Source organism: Sylvia atricapilla, chromosome 1 (assembly GCF_009819655.1).
Source record: "Sylvia atricapilla isolate bSylAtr1 chromosome 1, bSylAtr1.pri, whole genome shotgun sequence".
Taxonomy (NCBI): domain Eukaryota; kingdom Metazoa; phylum Chordata; class Aves; order Passeriformes; family Sylviidae; genus Sylvia; species Sylvia atricapilla.
The window spans coordinates 96,999,674-97,020,508 of record NC_089140.1 but is presented as its reverse complement, the minus strand read 5'-3'; the positions used below and the strand labels follow the sequence as shown (position 1 = coordinate 97,020,508).

At 33.8% G+C, this 20,835-nt stretch overlaps 1 protein-coding gene across 2 annotated transcripts in view; it reads left to right on the top strand.

The window, feature by feature from the left end:
• The window catches only part of CCDC102B (coiled-coil domain containing 102B), a 136,811-nt gene that overhangs the window by 57,310 nt on the left and 58,666 nt on the right, over window positions 1–20,835 (top strand). The window lies entirely within an intron of this gene.

The window sequence follows — 20,835 nt, the reverse complement described above, 5'->3', positions numbered from 1 at the left end:
TTCCACCACACTGTACTAACTCAGTAACTTTTAGGATCATATCAAAATTATACAGTTTTGGAGTGGGTTTTTTTAATCCTTTGTACCAGGTAGCATTTCCATGTGGTTACTGCAGAGATCTATTGTTCACAACAAACATTTCCATGGATCAAGTTTAATATGTAAATAAAAGTTTACTAAGTATGAATATCACAATACATTGTGCTAATATGATGTGCTAATGTGTATTTAGGACAACTGTATGAAATTGCTTACTCAAGTCAGTAAGATAATCTAGATGGGAACATCACTTTAAACGTTTCCATATGCATTAAATATAGAGCAGCTGTGTGGATTTGGTAAACTGAGCTAGATTAATGGATGTATTAGATATATATGATGACATATTTATCTAATGCATCCATTAGATAAATACGTCATCATATATATGTATGTATTTACAAAAGGGCTGTATTTACAGAAGGAGTATAACTGGCAAAACTAATGGTTTTGTCAGTGTGATAGTACACATCTCAAGATGTAGTACAAGGCTGCAATAAAAAACAAGCAAGCAAAAAACATACTGATGTTTTATGTTGAGGTGTTCATATCTCTTCTCTCCCCCACACACAGAAATTATATTCAAGTGGCATTCAGAGGTCTTGTTCACAAATGTTTGGTAGTGGTCTAGTTCAAAATACAAATCTTGAATTGATTAAAAGTTTCCTAATGGAAAACCTGAGGATCCAGGACAGGTCCATTATGCAGATCAGCTTCATAAGCCTTGTATACAGTGGTGCTCTGATTTTGGGAAAAGCAGAAGTCATGTTGTAGTGCTCTGCATTGTTGGTATGACCACACACTGTGAATCTGACATGAGAAAAATACATTGCCTATCCTGAATGAGCTCCTATCATCTGTGCACATCATACTCAACAGAGCTGACTTGAAAATGTTGATTTGTTGTACTCATTTGCTAAGTAGGACATCTGTACATGTTCCTGAACACTAGGGCAGTATGTCTGCCTGAGAAAGGTAAATGGAGACAAAAACAGATTTTTGCTATGTAGTTTTCCTACTCTGAATGCCCTGGCCTCCCTTCTTCTTCCTCCAGCTTTATAAGCTGAGCATGATGTGGTATGGGATAACTCTTTGTCCAGTTGGGTTCAGCTGTCCCAGCTGTGTCCCCTCATGGCCTCTTGCCCATGCCCAGTCCCCTCGCTGTCAAGGTAGCACAAGAAGCAGAAAAGGATGGGATTTTGTGCAGGTACTGCTCACAAATAGCTATAACAGCTAATGTTACAGGATTGTTTTGTTCAGTAACTCAAAATACACCATTGTAGGAGCTGCTATAGAGAAAATCAACTCTGTCTGAACCATATAAGTACAACTATGAAAGATTCTTCCAGGTTACATTGATCTCTTTTTAAAGGATTACTTAATGCAGTATTACTTTGCTTAAAATGAGACATCACTTGTCTGTCTGTAGCATCTCTTTCAATAATTTATTTTACTTCTTTGTGCTAATAGAATGTAGGCAATAAACAGAAAAAGTGGATGAAACTAAACTATGTGAATGACATTTAATTATGTTGATAGAAAAACTATCATTATGCATTTCTAATTGGACATTTTCTTCTAATCGTTTTGTCAGATATAGGTTCACAATCTTTAGAGCAGCATCTTTTAGCTATAATCTGGAGGTGGACCAGGATTCTTGTACCTATTTTTATTAAAAAATAAATGTTCCATCTGCTCTTCTTCTGGTCATAACATATTGTGACAATAACAAAATAATAATACCTGGGGGGAAAAGTACCATATCTCTGTGTAGCTTAGGAAGCTTGTATATAGTACTGTGAGATTCTGTTACTATCATTCCATTCCAATATGTTACAGAGGCAAAAAATATATTTTATTGGTCTGTATCTTTAGTGATAATGTCATGATCATATTGTAGTAACATGAGAAATTTTGTGATTTGAACATGATTGCATTAGAAAATGGCTAGTATAATAATTCTAGCTGATTCAGTCCTAGTAAGGGCAAGTTAAATGAAACACAGACCAGTAAATTAATTTATTATTATTTAAATAGCAAAATGCATATTTATATGCATATTTATTTAAATCTATTTGAAGAATAATTCTATCATGGGGTGCCTGATTCCCCCAAGAACCCTCTTCCATCACATCAAAAATCCCATGCTCCTAAAAAACAATTATATAGGGCACCTCCATTGTCACTTCACTATTTTGTGTTCAGAATATAGCGCAATAAAATGCTGTGATTAAATGAACACTAATTAACGCACACTGATTAAATGAACCTGATATTGGGAGTGGAAGAAGGGAAGGGCAGATGAAATTTTACTTTATCAGAAAAAATTGCAGATTTTTAGTTTCTGTCTAAATATTGTATTTAGAAAGTCTAACAAACTTGAGAGTGGCAAGGAAAGAAGCTTCTTGGCTTGCTTTAATTGGCTTCCTTTCCTATTTATCAATTCCTCTGTGATAAAATTTGTCTTAAATTATCGTTTTCTCTAATTACTTGACCGTATTTGAAGATTCACTTTTTCAACATAATTCCTTCTTTGTTTGCTGTAGCTCTGATTTAGTTGCGATGTCAGCACATACTTTCAGACACTTCTGTACAAAAGATTGTTTCTTCTGTTGTCAGGGTTTAGAAGATAAAAAGAAAACCATGGCCAATTACTGTCCTTTTGTGGTATTTTAGATTGTTCTTTTAAATCTTTTTATAGTTTGCCCATCTACCATCAACATAAACAAATTCTATGAAATACCAGTAGAATTCAGCTCTGTTATTTCAGTTTCTACTTCATTATGTATCAAAACCATTTAGAACACTTAATGAGCTTTTGTTTTCCTTAACAACTGAGCTCTGGAAAGGCATTAAATCCCATTTCTTCCCATTTTTTGAGGGACCTGCAGTTGTCACGCAATGCACTTTTTCTGTAGGTGAGAAAAATTCTTTTTCACATCTCAAAATCAGAAGACAGGAATAAAACAGAAAACATCTGGTTATGCCTGCAGTATCTGTCAGTTTGCCAAATTATTAGCTTAATAATAGAATATCTATCAAAAGTAAAGAAAGAAAGAAAAAGTGTTGGAATTTTTTTTTTTTTTTGTACACCATAAATGGATATTTATGTTAAAATCAGTGAGGATATTAATTTTCAAACTTTATTTACTTCTTGAGCCACAGCAAAAAATGCCTCATATGAATTTTTGTGGTTTTCTGATTTTCCTTTTCATCTAAGAGGGATTAGAAACAAAATAAAAAATAAAGTAGTCTCTTCACAAACCTGATACTTTTTGGGTCTTGTTTTATTAGCATAGTAATAGGCATTAGAGAGAAAACCATTAATTAAATGCTGTTTAATCATATTCTTCATTGAAAATTAGCTGTCACTCTGTGAATAAACCACAGTTTGTTGACATTATTTTAAGTATAGTAAACTTTGAAGTTGTTCCTGATTTGTTGCTTTTTCTTTTTGGGTGATTGATGAATGTTTTGGAGTGGTTGGAGTATCAGACTAAGTCAAAGAAAGAAAACAGAAAAAAAATAAAGGAGTTCATAATGAGGATATCTTGAAGAAGTTAGGAGGATCATATGAAGTTGGTGCAAATTCAGGAAGCACATCCACACTTTAGATTATGTTATAATACCAATGGAATTTAAGGTTAGTCTAATTAAATCTAATTGCATAATCCAAACAGGCAGTTACAATGACACTGATATTTAGAGACTGAAATATCTAGGTGATAAAGATAGAAATACAGTTCAGTATTCAGTAGAAATACAGTTAAATTTGTGGTATGTGACTCAAGTTTTCCACTTCTTTGATGTTTTGTTCATGTTTCTGGTTTTGTTGAGCCTGTATTTTAAGTTGGTACACATCCTCAGTACCTCAGGAGGGATGGAGTAAGGGAGAAGATTACAGGAAGCTATCTGTCCTGATTTATTTAAATGAAGGATTTTATGACTGGTGGTGACCATTTCTTTCTTCTTAGATTTGAATCTGTCATGGGATTTTTTTAATGTTTTAAGGGGTTTAAAATTTTTTAAATTTTTTAAAATTTTTAAACATTGAAACCCTGCCATTATTTGATTTCTGTTTGTTGGTTGCTACCTAAACTATGTTTGCCCCTTTGTGAAGGCAGTTTGCAATTATTAGTTTAGATTCTGTGATAGCCTCCTGCAACCCCAGTGTAACATATAGGGGTAATGTTTGCTACTTATCAGCTTTATAGATCTGCCAGACCTTTACCATAAATCATATTCACATTGCTAAACTCAATTCTGGTCAAGACAAGACATGAGATGTTGCACTGCCAAGTTAATAGAAATTCCATGGCCTTCCATGAGTAAGGTCAAATCACTACATGGACTGGCATCACCACCACACTCTCAGTTTAAAATTTGAAATATATTCCATTTAGACGCAGTTTATTGTGTGGATTTTTAATTTGGGAGTTTGATCTCTTGTTTGGCTTATGGCTTTTAGTGTGGTTTTGGCAGGATGGTTCTGCTTTTAAGGCTAATCAATGAAATTATTTGGAAAGTTAATTGTTGATCCTCTGACAGGTAGCTATAGCAAAGATAGACTATAACTTTTATTGTATTTAGCTGGGTTGCGTTTGATGATCTTAAAGGTCTCTTCTAAGCTAATAATTCTTTAAAACTATGAAATGTTCCAAATTGAGTTGCATCAGACATCAGATTTGCTATCTATATATTAAAAGTATTTGGGAGAAAAAGACTTACAAAAATTTAGTCTTTGAGCAAGTGAAAATGAAATATGACTCAATATAGACTTCCAGAAGGAACCCTATTAGCTTATCCATGCTCCTGTTCTTTAGAATACGCAAGGATGTTCTACAGCCTTACTCAATGACCATTTCTCCTTTTTTATCTCTTCATTCAAGGAGGGTGACAGAAAATGACGCCTCCAGAGATATATTATGAAACTAAATAGCTTCAGTGGAACAACTTGCCTTTCTCACATTTTGCTTTTCCAGCTCCTACCTAATAACAAAACAAACAAAAAATAATATCTCTCCCTTTGGTCTAAAATGCTTTCTTTCAGAGTGTGATAACATTCAGTTGTTTTTATGTACATTGTCCTGCACTCCTGTTTCTCAAAATTCTACTGCCTGATGAGCATGGGGTCTTAAATTTTGTTTTTTGCTACAGTGCTCTAAATGTCAATAATTCAAGGGCCAAAGGTCCATGGATTCTTTTGAAAGTAGTTTGTTTAAACTCATTCTTAACTATTTATGATACATCCCAGCAGAGTCTGATCAGTGACCGACAGAGGCTGTGAAGTGGTTCAGCTTATATCCATAAGAGAAACTAATTGACTTGGGAGTACAAGCATCTGGCCACAGATAACTCATTTTCTAAGATATTGCAAAGATACTGCTTGAAAAGAAATTTCCTGTGACTGAAACCTGCGACTGAGGTTGGCAAAACAAGTCAAAAGGACTAGTTTGTCTTGAAAATTTGAGTACTCATTGATAAATGCAGGAAAAAAAGCGAAATTTTTAGGAAGAAGCCTTGTCTACTAATTTTGGCTCTATTCCTATGGATATGAATGGATTTAAACCTTTGAACAATATTTATGGGTTTTGAGATACAAATATGAGAAAAAAATAAGAAATTAAGGATGTAATTTCAGAGTATATTCACTATTAGGTGCAAAATTTATCTTTGAATTGCATTTTTGTACTATTTCTGTACAGAACAGTTGTAGAAATTCCAATTTCTTTCCCCAGTATCGCTTTCAAATTCATTAAAATTCAAGTTTTTTTTTATTCAATAAACTGACAGTTATTTATGTCCTCTGAGCTGAGAGGATAATAAATATTTTACTTTGAAAATCTTGGTGCTTGATGCATGGAACTGCTGTGGGTAGAAAAGCTAAGATGATGCTCTGACTTAGGTCATACGTGATGGATTCTGCCTGTTGAGACATACAGGCGTGGATCACTGTACACGATGAATGTCTGTACTGCAGTCTTAAAAGCTACATTAGCAGTTGAATTTTATTTTCTATTTCTGTGTATCAGAGGATTGTATAAGAATTTTTGTTGTTTCTTCCTGTGGCAATTGTTGCAATAGACCTGAAGAAGTTAAATGAAAGATAATTGTCACTTCTGTAACATCTAAAAGGAAAAAGGACTCATAATTTTACAATATTTGCATCAGTAAATGTGGTAGAAGTGCAATGCTATTGTCAGTGTATACTTCATGCTTGCCAAGCAGAATTTCTTATTTGGCATTTTAAATCTGTGGAGATGTGTCCCTGTGTAAAAAAAGTCACATGTAAAGCTAGGAATGTCTTAGCTTGAATTCAATTTCCATGTAGATGTATTTGCTAAAATCAGAGTGATACAGGCAACTACTGTTTGACCCAGGTTAAAGATGTGTGGATCTGTCCAGAGATTTCATTTTATGCAAAGAAGGTTGATAACATTAATTTCTTATATTCCTTTGTGGACAGACAATCATACTGAGTTGTTTTCCTGCTTATTGACTTTGGTGGTCTTTTTGACATATCTGCTAATGATGTTGAAAACACCTCTGGGAATTAGGAGGAGTAATTATTAGAATTGATTAATAATACCTTAAAAAAAATCAGTGCCTTAAGAGCAGTTAATTATATGATGATATGAGATTTTTATTTACTGCATCTACCAAACTGACAGACAATAAGGATGAAAGGTTTGGATGTATGCTGTATTTTATGCCTTTTATACCTGCCCTGGAGAATTTTCAATCTTTGTGAATGGAATGCACATAAGTTACGTCAATAAATAGACTATTTGCAGTGCCTTTTTTTCTTTTTTTTTTTTTTTTAATTTTTTTTTATTCCAGTACTCTAAGAATTTACTATTTTTTTTTTTTTTTTTTTTTTGCTCCTGGCCAAGCGTGAAAACAATGATAATCCTCAACAGAGGACATTAGAAGGAAGTCACAACAATATTAGCCATAGGTGTCTGCATGCATAAATGTGACATAATATATTGTGCATAATTTTGAAAGACATAACCATATTGCAGAGATGTTTCCAAACTTCTGAAACTATGAGAAGTTTAAGAGGAGAACTTCTAGGTGAACTCTGTAATGATACATCTCCTTTACCTCCCCTATGCAATGATCCTTTTGTGGGAATTGGTCCTTAAAGCCTCTGCCTTTGAATATCATTCCTTGTCGATCATTAATGAGGTGGTCATTTAGGGAAAAGTGCTGGATTAAGGCTGAAAAACATGTAAGTCCTAATTACACATATTTCTGTGAAAGTTCATGAATGGCCTAGAGGATCAACACAGACTGCTTGCTCTATCTCTAGCATAGCATTCGTTCAGCACAACTTTGTATTTTGTGTCACCTCACATTCTGGTGATTGGATATTTGTATCCCATAAAATTAACTGTCAAAAATTTTCAGTCTTCCCAAATTTGTATATGAATGCAATATGCCTGAGAGAAACATGTAGAATATAAAATATTTGGTTAATTGTTACTCAGTAGCTGATTTAATCAGTAATTACTAATAGCCAACATTAGATGAGTAATTCTAAATAATTTAAACAGGGTGTGTCCTACATCTACTGTAACTCAATGATATAATATGTGAATAAAGATTTAAAGGAATATTCATATAAATGAAGCTTAGTTTTGAGATTATGCTTAGTTCTCTGTGCTTTAGGGATGTTAATTTATTGACATATATTATTTATATTTACACAATCTGTCAACTGTAGCTGAGAAATCATTCAAAGGTAAAAAATTACAAAGACATGACTATGGATGAAATATGAATAAAAGTGAAAGATTTTTGGCTTGCTTTGGTTTTGATATACTGCACTGTCAGTAAATGCAATAATCAGCAGATCTCTGCAAAGTAGTGATTTTTCAAGCATTAAACTTCTGGTTGTGAAGATAGTTTAGGTACTGCTACAATTACTTTAATGAAGAGGAAATTTTTTAATCTCTATGTTTATTTTGTGAGTGCTGCTGTAAAACTCAAACAGGATAAAAGAACAGAGGATTTTTTTGTGTAACTGCATATGTATCTATTTATTTATGTTCTACCAAAGTAAAAAAAGAAGAATTTTCATTCTAAAACTTTAAATATGCTGGGTTATATTTAGTAAAACTTAAATTTAGCTTACTTTATTTCAGTAGGGGAAACTTTGATTTTTTAAGGAAAAAAAAAAGTCATTGAAAATCTAGAAACTCTAAGTCTAAATCTCCCTGATTAAAATTATAAGAAGAATTAGCAGGGAATCTCCAGCTATCTGAATAGAATAGGCTCTGAAATTACTATATTTTGGTTTTGCCAAGCTAGCTTCCACTGATGGTTCTCCTAGGCAGAGAAGAAATTTTTAATATCTTGATTTTTAAAGTAATCCTATTTGTAAAGATGTCTCCTTATTTTCATTGTTTTGATTTGAAAATTATCTTTACATCAAGTGAGTTATAAAAATAATTGAAGTATTGATAAAGCTGCAAATCTGTAGGTTTTAAATTGTAAGAAATACACGGTTCATTTGGTTTCTGCATATTGATCATGCTGAGAATATAAAAACCTTGATAAAGTGGCAAAGATTGCAATTTAAACAAATGAAAATGAAGATGAAAAATTAAGTGAGTCTTTGAATTAACATCAGCAAATGAATTTTTCCACTTTCTGAATATTTGGGCTTTTTTCATATGAACTGTGAAACACCAAACTTGGAAATTAATCTAATCTACTGTGAACATAAATAATATATTGTTCAAATTTAAGAATATTCTGGACCAAAGTGCAGCTGCTAAAATCAAAGAACATGGAGAGTCTATCAATTTTTGTGTAACAATATTATAAAAAGAAATGTGGAGAGAATAGTGACACATCATCTTCCTGTGGTATTTAGCTTGGATACAGTTCAGAGAGTGCAGACATTTTCAGGTGCCATTCAAAGCAGTCCTACAACAAACTGTTGATTAGAAAAATGAAAGATAATATTGTTAGAATTGTCGAAAGTTGAAGTATTGCCCTACTAGCTGGTGTCTCAAGGAGTTTGGTCACAACTACGTTTTTGGTTATTGACAAAGAGCAGCAGGGCTAGTGCTGATTAGCTAACAATGGCTATCCTGAAAGAAGATAAATGGTTCCATGCTGCTCTACCACCATAATTTCCATGATTACCATAGAAACAATCAAATATGAAATATTGCTGACAAAACTGCAAACTGCAGCAGCAATCATTGACTTCAGAAAGGCTGAGCTTTGCACTTGATCAATCTCAAACTTAACAGTGGGTATTTTTTCTTGTATTTGGTAATCTGTCCTTTTTCAATGGGGTAAGTAGGGGCTAAAAAAACGCTTGAAGAGCAGATTGTTGGATAGTCAGGCTCTGACTATTGGTTTATATCTTGCTTTTTTCTGCTTTTTCTTTTATGTTTGCACGTGGTCAAGCTTACTTGGCAGAAGCTCAATGGAATCTAATGGTGTAATACTTTTTATGTGAGAAGAAATGAAAATGAGATTTCATCATGGTTCTCATGATTGATGAGATTTGTAAAATAAGAGGGAGTCCAATTACTAAACGGTGTTTCAGGCAAAAAGATCACTGAGTTTCTCAGTCACTCCTGACTGCTAATCAATTTGTTGAGTGATGATTAAAATGTTTTGCTTTGACCTAAAATGACTTAGCAGTTTGAGTCCTAGCTAAATGGTTCTTTTTGATAAGGAACTGCATTCCTATTCTGTAAGTTGCAGTTCCCTGTTTTAAAATGAAAAATTGTGAGTAGCTCTTTTAGAGTTTTATAATTCATTTTTTACTTATTCATTTTTTACTTATCTTCATTTTTTACTTATCTTCATTTTTTACTTATTCAAACCAGGAACTTGTTATCTTCATAATACCAAATAACTTTTTGTTTATAAAGGTAGGAAAAGAGGATTAAATATGTCCAAAATAAAGAAGATATTAGTGTTTTTGGAATGTTTTTTTCACAATCTTCCTCCTTAATATTTTGCAATATTCATTTCCTGTCTTTTAGAGGGTTATTGAGACAATAGTGCCAAGAATATATTTGTAAATGTAGATGACATCATGTTTTATTCCAGATAGTAAACCCATCCTTCTTAAATAAGTGAAAAAAAAATTTAAAATCACTTAATTGTGATACAAAATATTTTTGATTTTTTTCTGGAAAAAGTATTCATGAAGAGTGTCATCATATTTCTGGTCTTTTGCCTGCATTTCTGAAGTTTTGTTAAAAAATATATGGTTGTATATCAATTGTATTGTTGTACAATTGATATTGTTGTACAACTGGTATTGTTGTACCAGTGAAGAACTTCAAGGAAAAAGTGGAAATTCTAGTAGCGTGTATCCCACCTACAGGTAGACCAAATTTCATTGCAAGCTCTTCAGATGAATAAAGGTGATGCTTGGCTACAGTCCAGATAAAATTTTTGTAGAAGAGAGCCATCATTCCCAATAGCCTTGGTTATCCTTTAGCAAGATTTGTCTAACAGTCAGGTGAGAACATAAAAATGTTTAATTTGTTTGGTCTGAGAAAAAAAAATTCTGGTACATCAAAATGTCAAAGGAACTGATATCATCAAAGTAAGTAAACCTTTTTGTCATAGTAACATATGAAAATCCTGAACCCATCATTTTCCAAAGTAGATTTATGATATAAAATTTTTGTGCAGCAGTCAGGTATGATTCAAACACACAGTTCTGGCCAAAATCCCAGATTAGATACTGTACCATTAAATCTGTTACTAGCTTAAAATCCAGACTTCTTGTAAGTGTCTATATAGGCTTTATGTGATTCAAAACCAAAGAGGTCATAATACTCTTAAGCAGGTTTATTTAGGCAAAAACTGAATTTGCTTTAATTTTTATATTTCCTAGCTTAAACAAACTAGGAGAATTAGAGAATTAATATATGCTATTCTAGAGAGTTGCAGTGTCTTTGGAGAGCTCTAAATAATCTTCTGTAGTTTTTTACTAGTTTGTATTTCACAATTAAAATTGCAGAGAATGCAATTTTAAATTTGTATAATTATTTTTGAGTTGATTTTCTTTTCTCCTGATCATATTTAAGAGGCTGATTATTCTAGTTCAGGGCATATGGAAATCTATGAGTGTAACTTTTGTAAATTAAGAGGAAAAAAATGTCATATTCCATATGTAGGGTTGTTTTGATTCACTCTTTCTGAATTTAACTGAATTTTTTAAGTGCCATAAGGAAATACAGAAAGTCAAATGCAGAAAGCAGTGCCATGTCTTTAAATGTATAGGGACATCTATAAGAGCAGAACATATAAGACACAGACTTTCTTGAAAAATGCAAAGGTGGGGGGAAAGCTGAATTAGCTTATCCACTGCCTAGTCAAGCTGTTCTTTGTTTTGCCCCCAGGCACAAGTAGTGCCAGTATTCCCTCTCCACATTTACTCTTGGTAGCAGAGCTTTTTGGGAAACCACTCTAAGCAATGCTGTGTAGGAAGTTGGAAATGCAGAGCAAGCAGACTGTTTGCTTGTGGGGAAAAGACAATCTGTCAGTGCTCAGAGGAGTAACATCTCACTTTAGCAAGATTTATTGCAGCTTCAAGCTGAAACCAGTTTCTTGATATATATAAAAAAAGAGGATATGGTTGTCCTGATCAAAGCACTGTCCTAAAGATTAATTGATCTGTGCTGTATGTTCGGTTCCGTACAGACTTGAAGAAGACAGGTAGCAGTTCCCTGCTTTAAATTTCTCATCAATCAATACAGATTATACTTTCCTACATTTTTAGCTTGCTATGAGCAAAAATAATTCCTCATAAGGGCTCTAGTATGTAGTAACTCCATAGTTCTGTAGAGAAACTTAGAATACTAATATTCAGTACCTCTACATACATTCATACTAATCTCTCTTCTTGTGTTGTGACCTCTGCCAAGTGGTTGTCCCCTGGTTTGGATTTAGAGCACATGATTGGCTGTGAGTGTCTTTGCCTTTCATCTCTATGTGCTTAGATGGAAGCGAAGTTTTCAGGTTCATTTTAGCTATACATCATTCATACATGTAATTATATGAAAGTTGGCGCCTTTTTGAAACTTCACGTTATTTTTTTAAAAATCAGAAATATGTATATAGATCTAGATGACAACAAATAAATACTTCATAAACATTAGGAATGTTTCTGTATTAGGCAACCGTATGAGGTACATAAAAATTCTCTATACTCACTACGTGATAAGGCATGTATGCTTCTGTGTAATACCAAATATTTATAATGCTCCAATTTTCCATGCTAACCTTTTTGCAGAGAAGAGCCATAGCTTGAATATTTTGAGAAAAACCCAGGTGATCTACCAGTAGAGAAGAATTTCTTTAATGAATAAGCCCTTTAATTATGTTCTCGTTCTGCTATATGCTCAAGATTGTAAAATTGCTGGAGAGAAGAGTAAGTAATTGAATAGCAATTTAAGTGTGAATTTATTAAATCAATTAGATTTACAAAAGTAATTTGAGACACAGTGGTGCTACGTTGGGTGCACCAAGTATATAAAAATTTAAAATAGATGCTTGTAAGTGCAGCATAGTTTCTAATGGGAATTTGTCTTGGTTATTATAGTTAAAATGATTGATTCTACGTGTCTTGTAAAGCTTATTCTCTAAGTTTTCTTATCCTAATAGCACCTCAGAGGTAGGCCATTTCATTTCAGATTACTGGGGAACCTCTAGGCATAATAGAAGATTTAATAAACTGATGAAAATTTGTAACAGTGATGGAAATATTTCTTTGCTTTTATTTTCCTCTAAAACAAACATATCTTCTCTATCAGTAGTTTGTTAAAGCTAATAATTTTTCCACACTCAGAACTTCCATGAGCATTATGTTAAACTTTTATGCCTAATGTACTATGTAATATTTTATGTAGTACTTTAGAAAACTAAAGGAAAATTAAATTGTGTGATTTGATGGGGATGTGTGCTATAGCTACCCAAATATAAGGACAGAAAATGGTTACAAAGGCCTTTGTGATCAATTGCTACATTAGCCTTCATAAAGACCTGACTTCATACCATGGTGTTAGTGCGGGGTATCAGAGTGTGAGAGAAGTTACCATCTATCAAAAACCACAAAGAATCTAACATGAGGAGTGTGACTGCTACTCATTTCTTACCTTTCCTGCCTTACAAATAGTGGGAAGGGATATGCCTGTTAAAGCCTTACTTAGTGTGATAAAATCAGATTTAATAGATGCAGAATTTAATGTCTCTAATGGAAACAAGATCTCATGATAAATTTACATTGTCTCTCCAGTTTAGTGACCATCTTCTTCCTCTTCTGCCTCCCATAAAATATCTGTGATCCTTCAGATCATCACATTTCCTCTCCCATGAGACTGTTTCCCTGCTTGCTAGCCAGAGGTACATGATGCCATGAAATACAGCTTTATTCTTCTCCACTGTCAAATGCCCCTTGACATTTGGTATTTTGAACTACCATCACTCTTTTTGTGTTCCTTTTTCTACTCCTTACTTTACCCCCACCAAGTTACTTGGGTATTCAAGATCTTCTCCTCTTATCAATCAATATTTTAGTTTCCAGATTCCATATGTTAATTTTTCACTACTCTCATCTATCTTCTGCATTCTCAGGAAATTTTCAGTATAAACAGGAAAATTTTGTGTTTGATGAACAATTATTATTATAAGATTTTTTTCCCGGATTATTCCACTGTGTACAAAGTCAATGTTGAGGCTGCATGTTAGTTTCAACATCAAAAGGGGGTATGAGAGTGAATTTAAAAATAATATTTGCCAAAGAGTACATACCTATTCCTGTGACACTGAGTGAAGTATCATAAAGATCAAAGCAGTCAATTGAAGTGTCCAGATTAAATAGGTGGATCATTTATTTAACTCAAAGTGAGACTTGAAAAACATTTGGTTGAAATGTGCTAAACTGAGTAGTTGAAATATTATTATCAACAGTTAATTTTGTCCACAGAGGATGGTCTCAGGATACTAATATAGAAAAATCCATTTACTATCTGTTTTTAAGGCAATAAAAGAAAAGTGTTTGTAGACTATCACTATATTAGCTTGGGTACTTTCTGTATGGCCTCTTTGGGTATTTGGTAATCATTTATAAAAATAAAGTAATAAACCCCATGTCTTAAAACATTACAGCTCAATGAACATGGAAATATCCTAAAAGTCAGATTCCTATTTTGCAAGCTATCAAGTGTTAGAGAAGCTAATGGAAAAAAAGTAAGCTAGAACTCTTTGGCTTTAATAAAGCTTCTATATGTATTGAATTTATTGTCACAAGGAACAGTGAAATGTGTAGGATGGGAAACTTATCATTAAAAACTTCATAATGTCTAATTGGTTGCTGGAACAGCAATAGGAAAGCTGATTGGGTGCTTTCTCTTGAACAGATAACAGAATCTCAGAATGGGTAAAGTTGGAAGGGAGCACAGTTGGGTCATCTGGTCACATCTTCCCTCTCAGCCAGGGTCATCCTAGAGCACATGGCACAGAACTGGATCTAGATGTGCCTTAAATATCTCCGGTGAGGGACATTCCACAACCTCTCTGGGCAATATCTCCTGTGAGGGACATTCCACAACCTCTCTGGGCAATCTGTACCAGTGCTTGACCAAAAGTAAAGTTCTTGCTTGTGTACAGGTGGAACTTCCTGATCATCAGATTTTTATGTTCAGCCATCAGTTTTTGGCTGGGTAATACTTTCCATACTTGAGAAACATTGGCAGCAGGGATGCTTAGGAAATTCAGCAATACCTGACTCTTCACCAGTTTGGGGCATCAATAGGCAGAGATATGTCTTAATGTCCACAATCCCTACTCTCTGCTATCACATTACCCTTGAGAGTAAAATGAGTTGTATTCCAAATCCCACAGGACGTCCTAGGCCTGACCTCACTGTCTTAAGCTAGCAATGAGTTGTCCCATCTTGCACTACCACCACTCCCTGCACCACCTACCCCAACCCCTGCCCCTTATTAATTATTTGAAAGAGCCACTGCCCAACAAACTTAGCAGGCTGTTATGTAGTAAAGCATATAAGCCCTTCAGATCAGCCACAGAGCACTGATGGCTTAAGCAGACACTGTTGCAGATTCTTTCTCAAAGGAGCCTTGTTTAGGGATTCAGAAGTATGTGCTCTACTGTGAAGTGGACAAGTTGCATGCTAGTCACCTTAGAGCCATTTTGTTAGCCCTCCAAAAGAATTCACCAGGTAGTAGGTGTAAAGTAAGTGATGTCTTTCAGAAAACTTTTTGGAAACCAGCTACTGATATTGCTTATCTGGAAAAACTGAAAAAGTTTTATGTTCTTGCTGGAGTTTGGAGCAGGGAGAAAGCCTTAAAATTTTGTTTTATTTCTGAAGGGTCAATGATTATTTTTCACTTTTTTCTTCATCTGCAGTCCCAACGGACCAAAATCTGGCAGCATTGTAACTCAAGAAGACAGTAAATTTGATGGAGAATATAGCCATTTCTTTTTCATCTGCATATTAAATGGTCACAGATTAAAGAAATGTTTTCCTTCTGATGCAATCTGACTGAACATGTGACCAATATTTTACTAACTAATGCATTTTAGGTGAGACACGCTACTTTAGGCAGAAAAAGTATGAATTCTAAGGCTAGTAAGTACTGGATTTGAACTGACATTCTTGTGAGGGCAGATTGTATCCTCCATACACAAGATATTTAACAGCAGGCTTGTAAATTCACATCAACCTGATGACATGCTTGAAGCCAGACAAGGTATGGTATGATAGTATTGATGCAATAAAAATCCTATCACTCTTGATGCTGGTCTAGTAGGGAATTTCAGAAATAAAGATGAGATATTGCACATTTCTTGGGGGAATGACAATTAAGACTTTTTTTTTCAATTGACTTCAACAATCATGGCTAAAATCTTGCTGAGAGCAGTGCTTGACCACAGCAGATGTGGTAAACATCACATAGATCCTTAGGAAAATGTGTGAAAATCACACTAATGTGCTATGAAAATGTGCCAACAGAACCATTTCAAGAAGTGGACTATCTTCTTATTTTTACTCTTACCAGACTTCTTGGGGTCTTCCAAATAGTTATGGAATATGGCAAAAGAAAATCTGTCACACTCACGGTCAGATGTCACTGAAAGAAAATATCTTTATGAATATTCTGACCATTGAAAAGGTCAGACAGACTTAGACAGACAGCTGGATGTCAACTGTAACAGGGATAGTGTAACAAGGATGGATATGCTAGGTAGTATTAGGAAGTGTGCCCAAGTTCTTCAGTGAAACCCTGCTAGCTCAATATCCCAGTGCCCTTATCTGTAGCACAAGTGGAGCCTGACAGCAATTAGCACTTGTGCCTCGATAAAGTAAGCTCACAAATTAGCATAAATGTTGAAATTCTCACCAACTTCATTAACAATTATATTTTGGAGTCAAACCAACTTCATTAACAATTATATTTTGGAGTCAAACGTCTGTCTGTAAATTCTGTCATGGGCTAGAACACAGATGATGGCAAGGTCAGTAGTAGTAGAAACCTTTTCAAATATTACATCTAAATACACCAGAGCTGAGCTATAGATCCTGATTTTTGACAGGTTTTAATGATTGATTTCAATTTCAGCATAATGTATGTGTGTACAGATTTGCATTTACAAAGAATTTCACAGTTCAAAATGAAATTACAGTATTCTGGTTCATGGATACTGTAATACAGGCCCTGCTGGTTTACTCCCACATAGCTTCTGCTCTTTCTCACTGTGTGGACACACACACATAGGTACAAACAAATCTTTGCATTCATGCATTCCCAGACAGAATTCTTTGTGACCCTGAGCTGAGCCATGAAGAGTTTACTTAGAGATAAATGCAAATAGCAGTCAAATTTTCTCCCTACTGTCCTGTTGGTTTTATTGTTGCTTTCAATTTTGTTTTTTCAAACAAATGTTTGTTTCCTCTAAGGTTTTGGATTTTTTCCATATTGGCACTGAGCATTTAATAACTTATCTGTAGTCAGATTCCTTTTGTGCTGGCTCCTCTGGTAGGTAAAAAGGATAAAATTCTTAGTATTTTTCACTTTTCTACCACTTCATGTAAAAAGACAGCTTGCTTTGACAGAAGGCTTTTAGAAATGTTAGGAGATAACAGATCTAAGGCTATCATGATGGCTCATTATCACAATCTAGATTGATGTAATTGAATCCCACACCTGTGAACCAAAGGAGTGCAACTGGTGTTTCTTCATTTACTTGGTGTGCCTGGACCATGCAGTATACTTGGCACGGCATGAGGCATTCACAAGACTTGTGGCATTGAACAGGTCAAAAGGTGTTCTTGCTGTAGTTTCTAGACTGAAAGTTAGACACAAGTTGAGAAATCATTTCTATTTCCCCCTTCAGCTATGACTTTTAAGATTAATTTTCCATGTGTTTGTAGGACTGAAACAATGTAGTGTGGATTAAAGGTGTCATTGCCTGCCAATATTAAATTTTGCCCATTTCTTCTCTCATCAACTTGATTTACAAAAGAGAGGTCATCATCAGAAAAAAAAATAATTTTGTCACCCAAAAGGTAAACACTGTGTTCCAGATAATAAGGAAATTCTTTTTTGTCTCTAGTGCACATTTTTTTACTTTTCTGAGAATCAATTATCTTCTGGAACTGATAGTTTGGTGATTTCCAGTGACTCTTGAAGGTCTTATGGCATTCAAAGCATCTATGTAACATTAATTTTTAGGTCCCTAAGTAAATAAAAATAGCTACCCTCATTAAGACAATATTCTTGCATCAATTGCTATGGAATGCTGAACTGGTAAATAAAATCTTATAAACTGTTTTAGATATATTAATGCATGTGTTTATAGCAGCTGAAGAAATTTGCAGTGGGTAACATATAGACAAGTAAGAGAATTAAAACAATTTTTAAAATCATGTTTCAGCATTCAGAATTCACAGTCTGAAAAATTGTATACTTTTTTTTGATCAATCTTTGCTTTTACTTAATCATAGCTTTTTACAAGACACTCTTTTCTCTAAAATGCTCTGGTTCTGTCAGAGAATCAGATGTATTTTCAAGTGTTTAGAGGAAATCTTATCAGCTTTGAGAGTCATAGATTCAGTAAACTATTTCAAGGTTCATAGTGTATTTCAGGCCGCTTATCCTGACAGTATTGTCTATATATTATCTTCATGAGGGAAGGGAGGGAATTAAGCACTGTTAATACTGAATTACAGAAGAATTCTAACTTATGTTTGTAGATAAGTGTTACCGATACGGGTGTAATCTCTAAAAGAGGGTGGATATTTTTACATCTTAGGTGAAAGGCAGTGGGTTGTGTAACCTTGATCTTCTAGATGTGAGCTGGTAGCAGCAATTAGCTGAAAAATAGACTGTATTTTAAAAAGCCATTTAATATGTAATAACTATTTACTATAATGGTAGTATTTCTCAGTTACTTTTAATTGAATAGAAACATCCATTTTGTCTTTCTTTCAGTGTACAACTTTCCCGCCTGTATGAATGCAGCTCAGACTTCAAATGTAACTTTGGATACAAATAATGAAACTCATTTAACTTAATTTAGCAGAATGGGCTATCTTAAGATACAGTTAATTTCATCCTAAAGTGGATGTCTCTCTGAAAATTTCTGTTATCTAACAAGTCACACATGCAACATCAATATAGGAGATGAGGTATGTGTGTCGAAAGTCTAGAAATTATTAGTTCACTGCACTTAGAAGCTCAAAACAAGTTTTATTCAGTTTAGTCATTACAAATATCATTCTGACGAATTGTTGACCATTTGTGAACTATGGGAGCTGAAAATTACAGTAATAGATGGTGGAGATGGAAAATACGGACCATTTCTTTCACATAATCACTAAAGTGGCTTTTTTCAATACTAAGAAAAATTAACACTATGGCAGTCAATAATAGTTGTTCAACTTTGCAGCTGGTGGGGCAGATTTCTTCAAATTTTACTGTCAGTCAAGTTTCATTTTATTTATGTTCTATGTTGTTTAGCATAATGTTCAGTTTTTCTGTTTGATCTCACCAGAGTGTAATGGTACTGCATGTTTTCAATACTAAATAGTACTAAATCCAGTGTGATTAAACACAGAGCATTTGCTCTTAAGTCACTTTCGCACATTCATAGGCTACATTGTTGGGGTTTCTTTTTTAATTTTAAAAGCTGGTTCCATCATTTGCCTCTACAAACTAAAAACATTAAATAAACCATACTATCATTCCTCCATGTATAACAAAATTATTATTTCTGTCCAAGTGCCAACAACTAACACAAGGGAGGGATGGCATTGTCTCAATGTACCTGTCAAACGTTGATGTTCAGGAGCAAATAGCAGATTGTGCACAGGATTGGTAGGACAGCACAAGATAATGGTGATAGTGTCTCAGTGTGATTTTGTAAAGTATATACTGGTTGTTTTTTCTAAACAACCTCTTTCATTGCTTACATTTCAAATATAAAAACATACTTCAAAATATAAATGCATTTTATTAGCACAAATAAAGAAGGAATATTTTTAAATAGTTCTTTAAAAAATCTCTGTCTCTGAAAGTCTTACCCTAGACATAGCAAATGTGGACAGATACAGATTAAAAAACAAACAAAACAACCATCAATGTATCATTATACAATATCTTTGTCCATACATACTGGAATATTATGATCTTTTTTTCCCATCAGTAGTCAGATTCCTTGGCATAATTCTAGATAGGATCTTGGAGTCCCAGTTGTGTTTGTTTTCTGTGCTTAGCTAAAAGTAGTTCCAAAATCTACAGCAAAATCTACAAGCTAAAAATAGAGGATCAAGAAAAACTAGGAAAACCAATAAATTCAAAGAAAGTAATAGAATGGCATGAAACTGAAGCTAAAATACTGCTAATTCTCAAGAAATCCTAGGGAACTAAAATATGCAAATGCCAAGGTACATCAAAGTAGAAGTTACTAGTAATATGCTATTTGATCAGAAGCACTTGGCTGGCAAGGTTTAGAAAATTTATATATTTATTGGAAATTAATCAAAGCTTATATCTGAATTTAGACAAGGATTACACTAATCCATTGCTGATACTGTTCTTTCTATGTCTTTCCTCTATACACATATTTGCTTTCCTGACTCTGTGTGTGTACATATAAAATTTGAAATGTCTGTATAAGTCATTGAGATCATGACAGGCTAATCTGTAAAACACGACATGGTTTTACAGTAAAATCTTAATGCTTTTTAAAATATATTTAAGTAAGTTTCAGCAACCGTGTTAGTATAAACCAAAATAAGCTGATTTTTCCTCAAGTCTCACGATTATTTACTTTGAGGAGAACTGAAGGAGTTATAAATTAAAATTGTTTTCAAGAAGGGAATAAAACTACAGTTATTTAGAAAATGGGCAGAACCAAGGCAATTTTGTTACATAAGATTAAGTATAAATAATTATTTAGCAGGGTTGTTGTTTTTTTTTCAATTCAGGTATAAGATCCTCATGAATACTTCCTTTTATACTTCCCTCAAGACATTATATGAAAGAAATCAATGTTTATATTTAAATCTGTATGTGCAAGGTATTTATTCTTCCTGCTTCTCCATCTTTCCTCTTTCTCAAAATAATCTGGCTTATATATATAAATGCTCTTGCACCAGTCTCAGAATAAAAGTTTCTTATTGTTGCTGCTGTTGTTGTGAGTAGTGCCCTTAGTAAGCCCATGAAAGAAGCTGTCTTTCATTCTCTGCAAAATGGCTGGACTTAAATTTTCATACTTCAAGGA